Source organism: Balaenoptera ricei, chromosome 14 (genome assembly GCF_028023285.1).
Source record: "Balaenoptera ricei isolate mBalRic1 chromosome 14, mBalRic1.hap2, whole genome shotgun sequence".
NCBI lineage: Eukaryota > Metazoa > Chordata > Mammalia > Artiodactyla > Balaenopteridae > Balaenoptera > Balaenoptera ricei.
The window spans coordinates 74,020,943-74,039,115 of record NC_082652.1 but is presented as its reverse complement, the minus strand read 5'-3'; the positions used below and the strand labels follow the sequence as shown (position 1 = coordinate 74,039,115).

General features: G+C 38.0%; 1 non-coding gene across 1 annotated transcript; it reads right to left on the bottom strand.

The window, feature by feature from the left end:
• Positions 1–10,928: 10,928 nt before the first annotated feature.
• Positions 10,929–11,063, bottom strand: LOC132348329 (small nucleolar RNA SNORA1). The gene has a single exon (XR_009497446.1). It is a non-coding gene; the product is annotated as a small nucleolar RNA SNORA1 (small nucleolar RNA).
• Positions 11,064–18,173: the final 7,110 nt, after the last annotated feature.

Genomic DNA, 18,173 nt, shown 5'->3' with positions numbered 1-18,173 from the left:
CTCCAGACCAGCGTGCGGGGGTTCCCTCCCGCCCAGCCGTGAATGAGAGATTGTCGTACCAAACAGCTCATTTTTCTCTTAAGGTCTTCGGGGTGAGTCCCACACCACAAATTTTAACTGTTTATCTTTACTTAGAAGCCAGCCTGTTCTCCTGATCAACTGTTAGCAGAATTGCTAACCCTTAGACGCTGAATGATTTATGCTGATGGAGTTGGGGGAAAGGATGGAAATTATGGTGACAGCAAGGCGACCATGTAAACATATGATTAGCAAGTAGGTTAAAGTTTGCATTTTGTTTGTTTGGTGTTTGATTCAAAGATACTGTGACAGATTGGACCCCTGAATTTTTAATCATTTAAACTGAATAGGATTTTGATACATGAGCTTTGGAGTCGGGTAAAGTTCTCAATCCAGACCCTCCAACTTGCTAACTGTGACTTTGGGCAGGTTAAATAACTGCTCTGGGCCTGTTTCTCCACTGTTTAAAAAAAAAAAAAAAAAGGTCTTGAGTGTATTGGGATTAAATGAACGAATGAAAACTAACGTACGCTTTAATATTCCAATGAATATAAAACACCTGGGACATGGAAGGTTAGAAGGTGCTCAATAAATGTTCATTCTCTTTGCTTTCTGTTGAGATGCCTTTTGTGCCTGTGTGTGTCTGTTTCTTCCAACAGAGAAAATTTGGAAATTACTGTGCGCGTGTGTGTGAATGAATATATATATATTCACACAATTATTTTGATTTTTTTACAGGATTCTTTCATAAATAGGTTGTGAAAACTTTGAGAAACCCATTAAAGGACATGCTGGTGCATCCATAAAGAAGGAATAACAGGCAGAGCTGGGGCTCGGTGGTTTGGAGACCAGGTCTTCCTCTTTGGGTATTTTACACTTAGACATCTGGACCAGTTCCTTCAAAGTCTCCAGTATGGGATCTAAGACACCAATTTAAAGCTATCCTGCCTTCTTTGCGATTGCTATTTGATAAGTCTAGATAAAGTACTTTTGAATTAAGTGCCTCTTTGGCTATCATCAAGGGTCCAATTACTTGTAGACAGCTAAGGTATTTTGTTTCAATTCCTCCATGTTGAGAATGATACAAACCAGGGAAGTACTATGGCAGATTAAAACAGTTCCTTTATAAGAGCCCTAGGGTCACTAACATTCAACAGCTTGACTAAAAGTGAACCAGCATTGAAAAACAACACACATAATCAAGCCCTCTTTAGTTGAATTTATTTCCCTGTCAATTGTCAAACTGAAGAGTGACTTTAAATTTAGTAGAAGAATAGACAAATGGAACCTTGCAACCATAGGGGAGCGAGCCAGGCTGGCTTTGTGAGTGTACAACCTATGAAATAACACAGAGTTCCGCACTTAGAAGGGCCCCTCACTTGATTTAATGTTCTCCTGTTGCTGTCTTGAAACTCTTAATAATTTTTGAACAAGGGAGCCCTCATTTCCATGTTGCACTGGACCTCACAAATTATTAGCCAGTGCTGGGAACAGAGGAGGGAAGTGGCATAGAAAAGAACACTTACAAAACACCTGTATGTCAGGCACAGCCCTAAGAGCTTAAAACAGATTATGTCATTCAATATGCCTTAAGAGGGTAGGTATCATCATTCTTATTTTACCAAAGATGAAACAGGCCAGCAGAGACTAAGACGCTTACTCAAGATTATGAATCTAGTAATGGTAAATCTACTTTCCAGAGTTTTCCATAGAGAAGAATTCATTAAGAATGTTTCTTCCACAAGAAAAGGGAACCCTCCTACACTGTTGGTGGGAATGTAAATTGATACAGCCACTATGGAGAACAATATGGAGGTTCCTTAAAAAACTAAAAATAGAACTACCATATGACCCAGCAATCCCACTACTAGGCATATACCCTGAGAAAACCATAACTCAAAAAGAATCATGTACCACAATGTTCATTGCAGCACTATTTACAATAGCCAGGACATGGAAACAACCTAAGTGTCCATCGACAGATGAATGGATAAAGAAGATGTGGCACATACATACAATGGAATATTACTCAGCCATAAAAAGAAACAAAATTAAATTATTTGTAGTGAGGTGGATGGACCTAGAATCTGTCATACAGAGTGAAGTAAGTCAGAAAGAGAAAAACAAATACCGTATGCTAACACATATATATGGAATCTAAAAAAAAAAAGGTTCTGAAGAACCTAGGGGCAGGACAGGAATAAAGACAGAGACATAGAGAATGGGCTTAAGGACACGGGGAGGGGGAAGGGTAAGCTGGGACGAAGTGAGAGAGTGGCATTGACATATATACCCTACCAAATGTAAAATAGCTAGTGGGAAGCAGCTGCATAGCACAGGGAGATGAGCTCAGTGCTTTGTGACCACCTAGAGGGGTGGGATAGGGAGGGTGGGAGGGAGACGCAAGAGGGAGGGAATGTGGGGATATAAGTATACGTATAGCTGATTCACTTTGTTATACAGCAATTAAAAGCAATTATACTCCAATAAAGATGTTAAAAAAAAAAAAAAAGAATGATTCTTCCATAGAGGAAACCACTCCCTCTGCCCATTTTCCTTGGTGCTTCCTTGGCCCGTTTATATTATCTCTCTTCCAACCCTACCCAACTTGCCATCTTCAGGTAGACATTGTAGTTTGCATTTTCTAGAATTTCATATAAAGGGAATCCTACAGTTACTCTTGTATGGCTGTTTCCACTAAGTGCGTAAATATATTTTTAGTGTTATTCATGTATGTGCAAAAGCGTGGCATCAAGTAAGAATAAGCAAGGCCCTGCTATGTATTAGAGCTGCGTTGTTTATAAGCAAAGGGGCTTTTTATGTACTGACAATCACTGAGAAAGAGTTGTTTAAAGTGAGAAGTGAAGTTGCAACTAAGTAAATTGAAATTCAGTTTCATATCAATTCATTATCAGTAAAAGAATTTTGAATCATCTGCCTCATTAAAAAAAAAAACACGACAACTTGGATATATTAGGAGGCATAAAAATAAAATTTATTTGAGCTAATATGTGTTGCTTTGTAGTGGGATGAATTAGGGAAAGTGTTTTTCTTTTAATCTATAAATCCCATCCCCCAGTTTTAATTAATTGGTTCTAAATCTAGGATAATTTCAGGAAATAAATATTTTGAGCCTGCATCATAATTGCGTATTTAAGTGCCAAATGAGAAGAACAATTGCAAGGCAGAATAAACATTTAATTAAAGGAAATTATGGTTGAAACAATATTCATGGAGGAGCATGGGTTTGCAGTATAGGTAATGGATAAAGAAACTGGGGGCATTCATGAGCTTCAGAAGTCAAGACGTTATGAAGTTACATACCTGAAAAGTGACAAACAGGACTTCCCTGGTGGTGCAGTGGTTAAGAATCCACCTGCCAATGCAGGGGACACGGGTTCAAGCCCTGGTCTGGGAAGATTCCCACATGCCGTGGAGCAACTAAGCCCGTGCACCATAACTACTGAGCCTGTGCTCTAGAGCCCACGAGCCACAACTACTGAGCCTGTGTGCCACAACTACTGAAGCCCGCGTGCCTAGAGCCTGTGCTCCCCAACAAGAGGAGCCACCGGGATGAGAAGGCCACGCACTGCAACTAAGAGTAGCCCCTGCTCACCACAACTAGAGACAGCCCGCCCGCAGCAACGAAGACCCAACACAGCCAAAAATAAATAAATTAAAAAAAAAAAAAAGTGACAAGCATGACCGGCCATGTCAGTGAAGGCTGGGAAAGTTACCAGCATCTGCTTATCTCCTCCTAGACAAATTGGCCACATATTATTCAGCAGAAGAACTTTAGATGGTGTTCTTCAAGGGCTTTGAGATGAAGAGTGTGAGGGCGTTTATGGGTATCTGTATTTTATGTTGGTGGTGGCTAGGTAAATAGAGGTTGGCCGTGGGATCAAAGGAACAATTTGTATTGGTGAGAACAGAGGCCCTGTTGTAGTCTTTCTGTAGTCTTTGATCTAGTACAGTGGTTCTCAGTTGCGGACCATGATTTTGTCCCCTAGAAGATATTTGGCAATATTTTGGAGACACTCTTGGTGTTCACATCTGGGGAGTTGCAGCTCTGATTACTGGCATCTATTGGGTAGAGGCCAGGGATATTGTTGAACATGCTACAATACACAGGACAGCCCTTTACAATAAAGAATTATCAGTCTAAAGTGTCAGTTGGGCCAAGCTTGAAGAACTCTGGCCTCGTAGTGTTTATATCATCCTGCTCCCAACTCCGTCCTCAGCTTATGGTCCCCAGCTGTAAACTAATAATGTAGAATTGGTCTTTGGTTATGTGCTTTTAATTATAAATAGGACAGTTTTAGAGAAGGGAAGATATAAGAGAGGGAGACAAGTATTATTCAATTGCTTTTCATCATGGGGATTTACATTCTGAGGCTAAAAAGCAAATGAATGCATTGGCTGGAAAAGAGATTTCAGAAGCATATTCACACTTTTTATGAAGCTTGTGAGTTGCCCCCAGGGTGAAAGGCTAATGAGTCAGAAATGATTTACACGGCTTAGAAGCTGAAACCAGAAAGCACAGAAAGGCTTCAGGTGGTTGAAAGCAAACTAGAATTATTTTACGCAGTTGTACAATGTGCATGTCGTGCAGTATTTACTAAATAACGCTCATCCAAGGATCTCACACCCTTTGCATAAAATTTTCAATTGTCATGAAAAAACCCTCTTCTCTCTCTCTTTTTTTTTTGCACATTGCACACCAAAGCTGCAGTTTCAAGCTTTCTCAGTGTAACCTAAAAATATTTGCTGCATACCATGTGATTGTGGCTAAGAGAAGGTGTAAGAAGCTGGAGTTTTTCTAACAGTCAGCTTCTCTTTGCTTTGACCTTTCTTTGTGGTTCTGTAGAATTCAATGAAAGGCCTGCATAGTCATTTTAGTAATGACCTTTAAAAAGTTGCTTGTCAGGGTGTGCTCAATAGATATTGCCTTGTCATTTTGGATAGAGAGAGGTAGGGACCAATGGGATCACGATAAAAGTCATTTGGTCCCAGTTTGTAAATAAAGTCTGCAAACTTCCGTCATTGAGAAAAAGAGAACTACTTGATGCCATATAGAAAGTGCAAGCAGATTGACATTGATCAGATACACTTGTTACATTTATAGACACCTAACTTTAATGGACCAATTTTTTTAATTGCAAAAGTGATTTGTGATTATTATGGAGAATTTGGAAAATATAGAAAGGAGGTAAAAAGAAAATGGTAGTCATCCATAATAATCCATAATCTGGTGCTCAGAGATAACCAAACATTAATAGTCTTTTCATAAAGCACAACTTAAAAAGAAAGCTTTCGTTTTATTTCACAAATAAACTTCTGTTTCTCTTTCGTTACTAAACCACAAAAACCATTGCCTAAATAAATGACATAGGAAAATCTTTGTACACTTATTTGTTTTTGATGTTACTTGAAGGAAATGAATAAATATGTTTTCAACATCATTTTGGAAATATTAATAATTTCAACTTAATTAATAATATTCTCCATTTTCCTGGTTTGAGTATAATCCATACTCTTTATAAAGGAAAATTATATTTATAGGACTTATTTCTTAAAGTTGATTCAAAGACTTCATTAAAGTTCCTATTAATCCTAAAAGTACTGCTTGTGTCTCTGGTTTAAAAAAATTTTTTTCCCCTTTCCCCTCGAAGAGTGTCTGCATCAGGGATGTGACTTGGTGAGAAGAGGGAAGAGGAAAAACTGAGTTTCTAAACGACCGCCTCTCCTGGGTTAGTGAAATGCCTGCAGAGCAGACACAGGATGATGTTGAACCTTCGGTCTCATTTGTGAAAACTTGTGCAATTTTTTTTTTTCTGTGCTACACTACATACAAATCACCAAATTACAAATTAACCCTTTGTGATCCTTGGTGTAATGAGCAGTTTCTTTGGGGCTTTTTCTTTCTTTCCGGGAAGTGGGAGGGAAAGGAGCAAGGTATTACCTTGCTCTTCATTTGTATTTTGGTCCCAAAATGTAAATACAATTTTCTATGTTACTTTTTTGTGGTAACTACCAAGATGAATATTTTAATTAGATAAGTTATATGGAAAGGAAGGAAAATTCCACGTCTAAATAAAAAAAAAATTTTTTTTTCTCATCCATTTTTTAAGATATTCTAGTAAGACAGAAAGGTATAAGGCATAATGTAAAAATCCCTCATAATCTCCACTGCACCGTGACGTGACCACTGTCAGCAGAGTTAACCATTGTTAACATATATTGATACACTTCATCAGACTTTTTCTTATAATATTTAATATAGAGTAGACATAGTGATAATCACTTCTAATTCACATCAGTGGGATCGTATTATGCAGACTCTTCTGTACCATGCTTTTTCACTTAGTATCTCTTGAACATCATTTCTTTTCCATGCACAAAAATCTACTGTGTTCTTTTTTAACGGATGTTCTGTTTTACCAATTCCATATTTATGGACACTTCTTTCTGATTTTTTGCTGCAGTGAACATCCTTGTACGTATATCTTTGTGCTCTCCCTCAGGAATTTGATCCCACCCTTCCCTAGGACAAATCTAACCTCCTAAAATTCTGTAAGAATGTTATCTTTATCTTTTTAAAATTAATAAAAACCACTTGAGAGAGCACCATGATACAGGGGACGTGTCAGTTCTACCTCCAAACCTTCTCTGGAACCCCTTCAATTCTCTGTATCCAGGCTGACACAGAGCAGGCCACACACAGACATCTCCAGCTCAGCCTACAGCGCTGGCCTCAGAGCGTCTGCCCTTTACCGTCTGTGGGCCCTAGAATGATCTTTAAATAATGTAATATGTAATTTAAGTTTCCTGCTGAGAATCTTTGAAAGGCTTCCCACAACCTTCAGAGCAAAATTCAAACCCCTTTCTCACATGGTCCTCAAGACGGCACTGGGGCAGGCTTCATAGCAGTTTATCATTCTTCCTTCCTGCCCCTGCTTCTTCTCATAGCAGTTTATGTTTTTCTCTTGTACTTGGGCCACCCCAGCCTCCTTTCTGTTCTGGGGGCATATGTTAGTCTGAAGTCAGCAAGCTGGAGACCCAGGAGAACTGATGATATGGTTCCAGTCTAAGCCCCAGGGCCCAAGAACCGGGAGAGCCAAGGGTGTAAATTCCAGTTCAAGTCCTCGTCTGAAAACAAGAGAAGACCAATGTCCCAGCTCTAACACAGTCAGACAGAGAGAGCAAATTCTCTCTTATTCAGCCTTTTGCTTCTGTTCAGGCCTTCAACAGATTGGATAAGGCTCATCCACATCTGCTTTACTCAGTCTACCCATTGGAATGTAAATCGCAGACTCAGAATAGTATTTAACCAAATACCCAGGCACCCTGTGGCCCAATCAAGTTGACACGTGAAATGAAACGTCATAGGACAATTTCCTGCCTCCAGGCCATCCTGTCATTTGAAAGGTTTTGTAGAATTGGCTTGTTCTCTTTCTCCAGTTCTCAATTCAAATGTCAACACCTCTGACTTTTCCAAACGGCACTCTCTCAGGTGACCTACCTCAGAATTACCACATTCTCTCGCGAAATACTGAGTATCATTTATAACACTTATCCCGATGTGTAATTTTTTCATTTGCTGTTTACTTGTTTTTAACCTCTCTCTCCTACTAGGATATATTAGGTTAGGGGCCTAGCATGCCTTGTACTTTATTGGTATCTACCCAAAACATGTGTGCAGTAAATGAATAGCATTATTTCAACATCAGTTGGATAATTTAGTAACATTAGATTTTAGAAGTCCTGTGTAGACAAATCTCCTTGTAGAAGAATTCCAAATAATATATGGAGATAAGCCCCCCTCCAGGAGGTGGAGCTTATTCTTCTCCCTCTTGCAGGTGGGCTAGACAGTGACTTGCTTCCAAAGAATAGAAGATGGAAAGGGAGGGATAGTAAACTTACAGTGGAGACACCTGGCAGTCACTACTTAACCAAACTATCATGTGGAGATCATACATCCCTGATAGGATGCGTTCAGAAAGGCATGGCATCACTTCTGTGGAATTCTTGCCAAAAAATGTGTAACCTCAATGTAATCATAAGGAAACCTCAGACAAACCCAAACTGAGGGGTGTTTTACAGAACAGTTAACCAGTTTCTATCAGAAGTGTCAAGATCACTAAAGACAAGATAAAAGGAAGTGTCACCGGTTGGCAAAGACTAAGAAAACATGACAACTAAATGCAATGTGGCCCCCTGGAATGAATTCCAGAACAGAAAGAGGATATTAATGGGAAAACTGGGGAAATCTAAATAAAATCTCAAGTTTAAGAAATGTGCCTATGTTCTGTTTCTTAGTTTTAAGCAAAGTACCATGGTAGTGTTAGATGTTAACAACAGCAGAAACTGGCAAGGGTTATGTAATAAGAACTCTCTTGATTATCTTTGCAATGTTTCTGTAAACAAAAATGTCTTCTAGGGCTTCCCTGGTGGCGCAGTGGTTGAGAATCTGCCTGCCAATGCAGGGGACACGGGTTCGAGCCCTGGTCTGGGAAGATCCCACATGCCGCGAAGCGACTAGGCCCGTGAGCCACAACTACTGAGCCTGCGCGTCTGGAGCCTGTGCTCCGCAACAAGAGAGGCCGCGATAGTGAGAGGCCCGCGCACCGCGATGAAGAGTGGCCCTACTTGCCGCAACTAGAGAAAGCCCTCGCACAGAAACGAAGACCCAACACAGCCATAAATAAATAAATAAATAAAATGTTATATAAACAAATAATTTTTAAAAAATGTATTCTAAAATAAAAAGTTTACTTAAAAAAATAGGTAATCACAAACCAGACTCTAAACAAACCACAATATTCTTTCAAATCTTAGACATAAAAGAACAAAAAACTGAAAACAGAAAGTCCTCCAGACTCATCACACACACACACACACACACACACACACACACACACACACATACACAAACTCTGTGAGGTGATAGATGTGTTAATTAACTTGGTTGTGGTAATCATTTTACAATGTGTGTGTTTATTAAATTATCACGTTTTACAACCTAAATATATACAGCTTTTATTTGCAATTATACCTCACTAAGGTTGAGGAAAAAAATCTTATATGTTGCTACTGATATTCAAAAGTGCAATGAAAAATCTATCTTTTTATTAGTTAATATATATATAGATCGATGACTACTATCCTTTGAATTCTGTTTACAAAATTTTTAAACCTCTGAGGTCTCAACCATTATTTTCCATTTCTATTACCATACTTTAGATTCCCTAAAAGATGCTCTCATGCCCATTTAATGTTTATAATTGAAGGATATTTTTGCATATACTGGCACCAAACAGATAATTACTGCTGTTAAAATGATCACTGCTAAGTAAGTTTCTGCATGAGATGATTCTTACTTATCTATACATTTTATCTCATTTTTCTTTTAAATAAAGCCAGAAAGATTATTTTTTTAATAAATTTATTTATTTTATTTTTATTTAATTTTGGCTGCGTTGGGTTTTCGTTGATGCACGCGGTCTTTCTCTAGCTGCAGCCAGCAGGGGCTGCTCTTCCTTGCGGTGCACGGGCTTTTCATTGCGGTGGCTTCTCTTGTTGCAGAGCACGGGCTCTAGGCGTACTCACGGGCTCGGTAGTTGTGGCTCGCAGGCTTAGTTGCTCCGCGGCATGTGGGATCTTCCCAGACCAGGGATCGAACCCATGTCCCCTGCATTGGCAGGTGGATTCTTTTCTTTTTTTTTCTTTTCCAGCATTTATTGAAACTTCAAATGGTTAAAATTGTCAGATAAGTGACTCCACAATGATTAAGCAGCTGCGTGTGTGCTTCTTTCTTAACATGTATATTTCTCCATTTAAATGAGCACTCGGCATAAGTGCTTCTTAGGCTATGGCAGGTGGATTCTTAACCACTGTGCCACCAGGGAAGCCCAGAAAGATTATTGAGAAATCAAGGGTAATGAGCACCTGAAGTCAAGATTGCTGAATCTCCAATCCATCTGAGGGGTTAGAAATGGAGACCCATCAACAGATTCTTCCACCAGTGCCTGAAATGGCTCCGACTCTAAAATAGTCACTATCCAAAAGCAAGAACAGTTTGTTACTTTTGTTGTCACTCAGGTAGTTATATTCATTCCAGTAAATGGCACCTGGTACATTCACTTGTGTAATAACAAACTGATAAATAATCCCCTGTAGAAAATATCCTGGTTTGGGATTTACACAAGATTTTTTAGCTAAGAAATCAATACCTACTTCAGACATTCTTAAAAATGACTTGATTTACTTTTCTTTATCTTCCTGGAGTCAGATGAAAGTCATGAAAGGTAAGAAAAATGAGGAATCGTCACAGTTTGGAGGAGACTAAGAAAATGGAACAAATAAATGAAAGGTAGGAGCCTGGATCAGATTCTGGGACAGAAAAGTGACATTGGAGAAAATGTGGCAAAGTTCGAATAAGCTTTGTAGTTTGGTTAAGAGTTTTATACACGTTTATCTCCTGATTTTTTTTTTTCCCGCACAAAGTGTAAAGGTTTTTTTTTTTTTTTAAATTATGTGTAACATAGACAAAATTAAGTCAATAAGTTTTTAAGGAATTTCACATGTTCTGATTCTTTCCACTGCCAGTCACCTTAGTTCCTCCAAGCTCATAATCTTCAAGATAAAATAGCCCTTTCAAAGAAGAAGCTGTCATGTGAGTCAGCCCACAATTCTTTTAGTTGGGCTTCTTTGATCTCCAGTGGAATATGGAAACACTTCAAAATTCCCCACCTGTAGTCTTTGGGATCCAATTTCCTCGAGCAATTTACTTTAGGACCCTAGAAGTTAAATATAGCAAGTACATTGCTATTTACTCCTTCATCTTTTCTAGTACTGAAAAGCCTTGTTATAGCCAATTTTTACTCATGAGCCTAGCCAAAAAAAAAAAAAAATGTTGCAGTTCTCATTGTCACCACTGCAATAAAATTACAGTGATGGAAGCAAAACCTGTGTTCTCAATGTAGCCACATTAACAATTTATGGACACCATGAACAACAGTGTCCATTTTCAGTAGTATGAGGCTTTTATCTCCTGCTTTTGATAATTAGACTACGGTGATGAAAGTTGTTAACACAGAGAAACTGGGTGAAGGATAGACAATAACTTTCTGAACTATTTTTGTAACTTCTGTGTCTAAAATTATTTCAAAATAAGAGATTTTTAAACATTGCATTGGAAAGCTCCTCAGGAAGTTGTTACTGCAAAGAGAGACACAGTATTTCTCAATAGTTCCAATACAGCCAGTTTTCCCTCCAGCTTTGAAACAGAGAGCATTCTTTCTTCAGTTAGCAGCAGATAAAGTGCAGTTGCTGGCCTGCACTTTAGGAATATTTTGTACAGAAATGTATATGTCAAGTTCCTAGAGTTATACTTTGGACAGTGAAGTGTTCACGCTTTGAGAGGCATGAACCAATGGAAGCAAGACCAATGGAGAAAAAGAGTCACATTTCTCATCTTATATTTACACCAGAATATTTATGCTCATTGAGCAGAATATTGGGTTGAATTGCCTAGACAATTATAAATTGGGGGATTTTCCCCCTCTTTCCATGTTTTCTCTTTCATGTTAAGTGCATGTAGTTGAATTTGAATAAGTAAAATGTAGATATCATGTGACTTCACTGTAATCCAATGGAGGAAGTACATACGCAAGAACTTTGCTAAACCGGTGATGATGGAATTCATTCTCTGAGATTACTATAAAAGTGATAATCAGTAAAAAGAAGTCCTTTCAGCAGTTCAGCAATGATGCCCTGTTTTATTATTACCATTCGTTAATCACCTACCACATGCTTGCCCATTCATCTACCGCTAGTCTAATACATAACTCAGCAAGGAAATGTCCCTATTTTACAGATGAGGAAATGGAGGCTCAGAAAAGCTACTTAACTGGCCCAATCTAGGTTTGAAGTTCAAGTTGAGCGTCTCCAAATGACTAATATTTATATGGGTTGAACTTCCCTGCAGCAAATTCCACCCTTAGTGAATTGTGTCATAGTGAGATTTCAGTATACAAGTCTTTTGACATATTTGAAATATCCTGTTAATTTTAAAAGGAAATGTGATATTTCATTTGAAAATTGGTCATATATAATTAGACTTTCTTAAAAATATAGAAATATATAAGAAAATTCAAGGTCTTCCTGTTATTAAGTTATTAGGTTCCATTAATAACAGAATGTATCAAGCTAATAAATTATATTTGTTAAGTACATTAACTTAACTATACCAAGATCCTAAAGTGCCTTTTAAGCACATACAGTATTGCAGTACATTAAGCGTGTTTTTTAAAAGCCAGAAAAAAATATCAGTGATCTAAAAGAAGTAACTCAATGTTTACTTTAAAAAGTCTACTTTGGCCCTTCATTTCCTGTTCAGAACTATAGTGAAAAATTTATGGGTAATCTCCTTGGTGCAAAGTAAACTTTTCAAAGCAGAGATAAATAACCAACCTTACTTTAATCGCATTGAGAGTTTCTACTAAAAAAGTTAATTATGTAGTTTGGACATGGTAAAAATTATTCCGATGAGCTTCTCTTCTAGAATACCGATTGTAACTGGATTGGTAGCGAAGATCATTTACCTGATAAAGAGGGAAAGAAAACTTTGTGGCTGTTGTTGTTTTCACCTTACAATTAAGAGTGGCATAATTAGATACTATACTTTAGCACCCTGTTATAAGATACAGGTTTAAACCTATCCCTTACGTCATGAAACTGACAAGTTTCATTCCGGTGCCCCAGCAGCCCTTCTCAGTGAAGTTGAAATGCATTAAAGGTTCTGAGCAGATAATGTTCTGCTCAAACTCTCGAATAAAGCTAGAACACCAAAGTTCCTCACTTCAGTTCCAAAACTACAGTATCACCTAGGTAATCATTGTTTCCTAAACTTTCCTGATCACAAGAATCAGCTAGGTACCAGCTTAAAATACCGTTTCCTAGGCACGCCATCTAGCAACTTCAATTTAATAGATTGGGGTGGGGCCTGAGGATCGGAAATTTAGACAAATGTTACAGGTGACCAGGCATACTTGAGACACAAACTTTAAAAAATAAAATAAAACATTTGTTGCTCTTACTGGATGCTATTAGAGTACTGGAAAGAATAGGAACTTTGCTATACGTCAAATTACAGTTTTTCTCACTTATGAATTTTTAAATCTCTCCTTCAACGTCTGCTTTTTAAAAAATAATAATATCTATCTCTCAAATTTATTGTATTAAATATGAAGGATCTAGGCTTTTGCTACACAAACTGTGGTCTGGGGACCAGAAGCTAGTAGTCACCGAGAATTTGTTAAAAATGCAGAATCTCAGGCCCTGCCCCAGACCTGCTGAATCTGAATATGTTTGTTAAGAAGATGCCCTGGGTGATTCATACACACATTAAAGTTGGCCAAGCCCTGACCTCGTCACCTAGTAAGGGTTCAGGAAATGCTAGATTCTTTCCTTCTCATTATATTCGTTGTACGAATAATTCAACTCAGCTGGGGTTCAGTGATTGTCACCACCATTGCTTACTGTTGGTTTAAGCCCATCAGGTACACTTTCAGCTCTTACACAGTGGAAAGGCATTCAAAAATAAACAAGTGCATGGGCTGGACATCGGGCTACTGCAAAAGGTAACTGAGGATTTCAGTTTCAGGCCTCTACTCTCACACACTGCTGCACACGAAGCCTACAGCACATTTTCCAGTCTTTTCTAGGGATTATTTCAGAGCTTCTTACGTGTGCTTCACTGATAGTTTCTTACACAGCTTTCACCACTATTTAGCAATTGTTGGTAGCAGGAGAAGTCAACTGGTCACTGTTTGAATAAAAATTGAGGGAAGGTTTCATAAAAAGGATTGGGGGTTTCCTTTTTTTTCCCCTTTTACTTCCAGAGTTTATCTTTGAACTCTGCAGAGTCAGAAGAGGAGAATTAGGTACAACTTGTCTTACTGTATCAAGGACATTTTCAGTAATTGCCTGCAGTTAAGGTGTAGAGCACGTGTTAGTACATGACAAATGAAAATGAGGACTATATTTTAAACTTTGGGGGTGCACTCAGGGAACAAGGGAAAAGGCTGGCTGCTGCAATGAATATTCGAGATGAAATGCTTTTATTAAAACAGCAAAAAAAAATTAGTTTAATGGTTAAAAATAAATGAATAGGATAATTCTCAGATTTATAGATATTCTGGCCACACACACAAAAAAGGCTTTTTCAATGCCTCATGTGTCTTAAAAAGTGTGCTCTCCGACAGAATGTATTGATATCTGGTATTTGTAAGTGTTCTGTCACTGATGTGTTCATTATAAAAATATTTTTTTGTACATTCTTGCAGAAAGTAGTAAGGTGGGTTCTCACCTATTATTACTAAATTCTTGGGGAAAGATCTGTATACTGAAAGACTGGAACACCCCATTGGCTATGCCTGGAATACCACCTGGTAGGTCTTTGAATTCACTGCCAATCCTTTGCACTATTGTGGAGGGCAAGCCTATCTCTTCTTCCCCATTTCAATGAGACAGATTCAGCAGTGGAAATGAGACATGCCTTGAAACTAAGAAAGTAAAGAAGGGAGAACCATCTCTCACTGAATGCACAGGATCATCAAAGAATTCGGTCTTTAAGAAAAGGACCTACATTCACAAAAGAAACCATTCTTCATGCTATGGGTTGAATTCTTTTGCCCCAAATTTCATATGTTGAAGTCCAAACCCCCAGTACCTCAGATGTGGCCTTATTTGGAGAGTAGGTCTTTACAGAAGTGATCAAGTTAAAATGAGGTCACTAGAGTGGACCTTAGTCCAATATGACTGGTGTCCTTATAAGAAGAGGGAATTTGGGCACAGACACTTGTAGAAAAATACTAGGTGAAGAGACATAGGCGAAAACAGGCATCCACAAGTCAAGGAGAAAGGCCTAGAACATATCCTTCCCTCACAGAAGGAACTAACCCTGCTGACACTTTGATTTTGGGCTTCCAACTTTAAGAACTGTGAGACATTACATTTCTATTGTGTAAGCCACCCAGTTTGTGATGCTTTGTTACAGCAACCCTGGCAAACTAATATGCTTCATGAGTCATTGGGAAAAGAAAAGAGCAGTGGATTTGTGTCTATCAGGATTAGGGCAACTAAATTGTCTATTATGCGTTTATAGTAATAAAAAAACAAGTCTACCAATCTGATGATTTTTTTTCCAATGCTAACCTTGGCTTTCTTTTAGCTTAATAGTAACAACTGTGTATACATTATAGTTATATTGCCACAGTTCAGGAACGCTTTCATTTTTATTATTCCATTGTCATTATCAAGTACTTTCTCCTTCATTAGCTCAGTTGATCTTCAGGGAAACCTTGAGCAAGACAGGAGTTTAGCATATCCCTCTCAAGAATGGGGCCACGTACCAGGACGTAAACATCGCTAATACCTTCCGTCTATAACCTTTGCCTATCTCCCGTATCCTTATGGAACTGGGTGGAGTTTTATTCCACCCACAGGAATAATTGTGTCAGAGAGCAACAGAAAGCAGAAAGTTTTCTGGTTCGATCTACACCCATACATTTTTTTTCTGAACTATTTGGGAGTAGGGTCCATACATCATTCCCTTTACCCCTTAGTTTTTCAGTGTGCATTTCCTAAATCCTATCACATTTTGGCATATGATTTTGCAGTCACAAACATTTTTTTATTGCAATCTAACCATCAAGTTTACATCCTTTCCTAGTCTTAGTTCATTCCAACATGATACATACTTGTGATTTTCGTGTGCCATTGTTTTTCAAATATTTTTAGTCTATGTGTTCTTCTACTTTACCTAGCTAAGTTGTGAGAATTTCCCAGTTCCTTGTGTTTCCTCATGACTTTGCTCCCCTACCACCTGTACCTTATCTCTACATTTCTGGTAAGGAGTGGCCATACTGAATCATAACGTTGCTCCACATTGCAGCCTCAAACTTACCCACCCAGAGCTCAGCTGTTATCTTTCAATCCCTCGTAATTACCCCATATTCATATCACAGTAAAGCACTGGTCATTTTGTTACTTTTATTTCTGTTACTTACTTTGAGTTTAGTGTGGTTTAAGTAGTAGCTCAAGGGCATATCACCAGGAGAAGAAATTCATGCACACAATTAACGATTCCAAACAAACAGTCATGCTTTCTCTTGCATCTTTTTGTGGCCTACACAGGCATTTGCTGGAGTCGAAAGACCAGAGTTCTTGTTCCAGTTCTGCCATTTATCAGATAGGTAATCTTTGCCAATCACCTAATTTCCCACAATCTTCGTTACCACAGTTAAAATGTTACCCAACTTCTCTATCTGTTCTGCAAAGACCAGCCTTATCGAATTTAATGATTCTTTTGAGGATGAAATGACATGTACGTGAAAGGGCTTTATGAGAAATGCCACGGTATTTAAAAACAGTTTATATTCAAATATTCTGAATTGGAAAGGATCATAGAGACTAAAATGACTGGGTCATTTTACAGATGAGGAAATGAACGATCAGAAAGATTAAATAACTTGTTCACAGTCATGGAGCTGTTTGGCAGAGCCAGGCTTCTTAATTCCTAAACCAGTGGTTTTTAATCTCAGCAAACTATCTTCCTAGACAGAGTCTACCTCTCAGGTTGCTCAAGCTTATGCTTTGAGGTTGTAAAGAACACAACCCCAAGTGCTAAAAAATTTTAAAGTGCTAATTGTGCAGAGTATTAAAAAAAATACAAGTTTAGAAAGAGAGAGACAATTTAAAGAAAATGCACAAGGATTATAGGTGACAGAATTTTATTTGACATTATTTGAAATATCTGTTAAGAAATCATTCTTGCTCACTGAGGTTCAGGCTTTGTAAAAGCATCAACAAATAGGATCTATGTAAAGCTTGAACAGATTAGCCCTCAGTTCAAGGTCAATAAATGTCCAATATGAGCTGTCAATAATCCTCATTTGTCAACTGATTTTATTACAAGCATGCAAACACAGTATAACAGGTTAACAGTGGCATATTCTGCCTAAAGCTCAATTCAATATTGTTCTAAAAATTGAGACACAATTATTGAAGAGGCTACTAGCATACATTTTAGATAAAATAGGCAACAGATTCATTTGTTTATAGTGCTGAGTGTTGGAAGAATATCCTCCTGGACATTGGGTTGAATCTCTTCTGTGTCCGTTCAAACAGAATCCCACTAATAGAATTTTTACTAAGGTATAAAGGGAGACAAGGTTTGAAGCTCACAAACCTAAGAAGATTTTTGAACTGTTTTGATAGCAAAAGTCTTCACTGTGTACCCTATTTACATCAAACTTTTTATTCCAGTGAAATATATGAAGAGTAATTCCTAGGTTTCAAGAGAAAAGGCTGCAGTCTGCAAAGTTCAGAGCAATTGTCTTAGGATGTTAGAGCTGAAAAAGGCCTCCAAAATTTCTGTCAGGGCTCGGGCTTCTAAAATCTCACATATCAGAGTTATTCTACTGTTCTCAGCGAAGGTTTGAATGCGAAGACCCAAGATTTTACACGTATTTTTACAGATAGTACATTTATAATAAGATTGAAAATCACTGAGTTCTCAAATAGCCTCATCCAGATTGTGCCTCTGACTCACTAATCATGGAAGTTTAAACCTGAGAAGGATAAAGTCAGTTGTAGGTTGTTATTGATCCGTTTTTTGAGATCTGAGGGAAATTTCAATAAATAATAGAATTTGAAAGCCCATGCTTTTCAACCAGGTCATTTAAGTTTTCGTTTTTTAATTTAATAACTCCCTCCCCTCCCCCAATATAAAAGCAATATGGCAATCCTTTATCAATTATGGAGGTTAAACTCCTAAAAAGTACTGTGGTTGGCAAAACCACTGTGGTTATGATCCTAAACACAAAAAATATACAGTGTGAGGAGAAAAATGCACGTCATAAAAATGTGATACGTGTTTTTAACTCAGTAAATAAAAGCAGAAGGCGTCTGCTTTAGAAAGAAACCAGATTTGTTGGCATTAAATATCTGCTCCAGTAAGTCACCCTTTTCCTGAGTCGCCTTTATCCATTATTCAGGAAAAATTGCTGAGGTAGATACACAAGTTAACAGCATGTTATCAGACTATAGCTACTTAATGCTTTCGAATCATCCCTCTCTACCTTAAAATT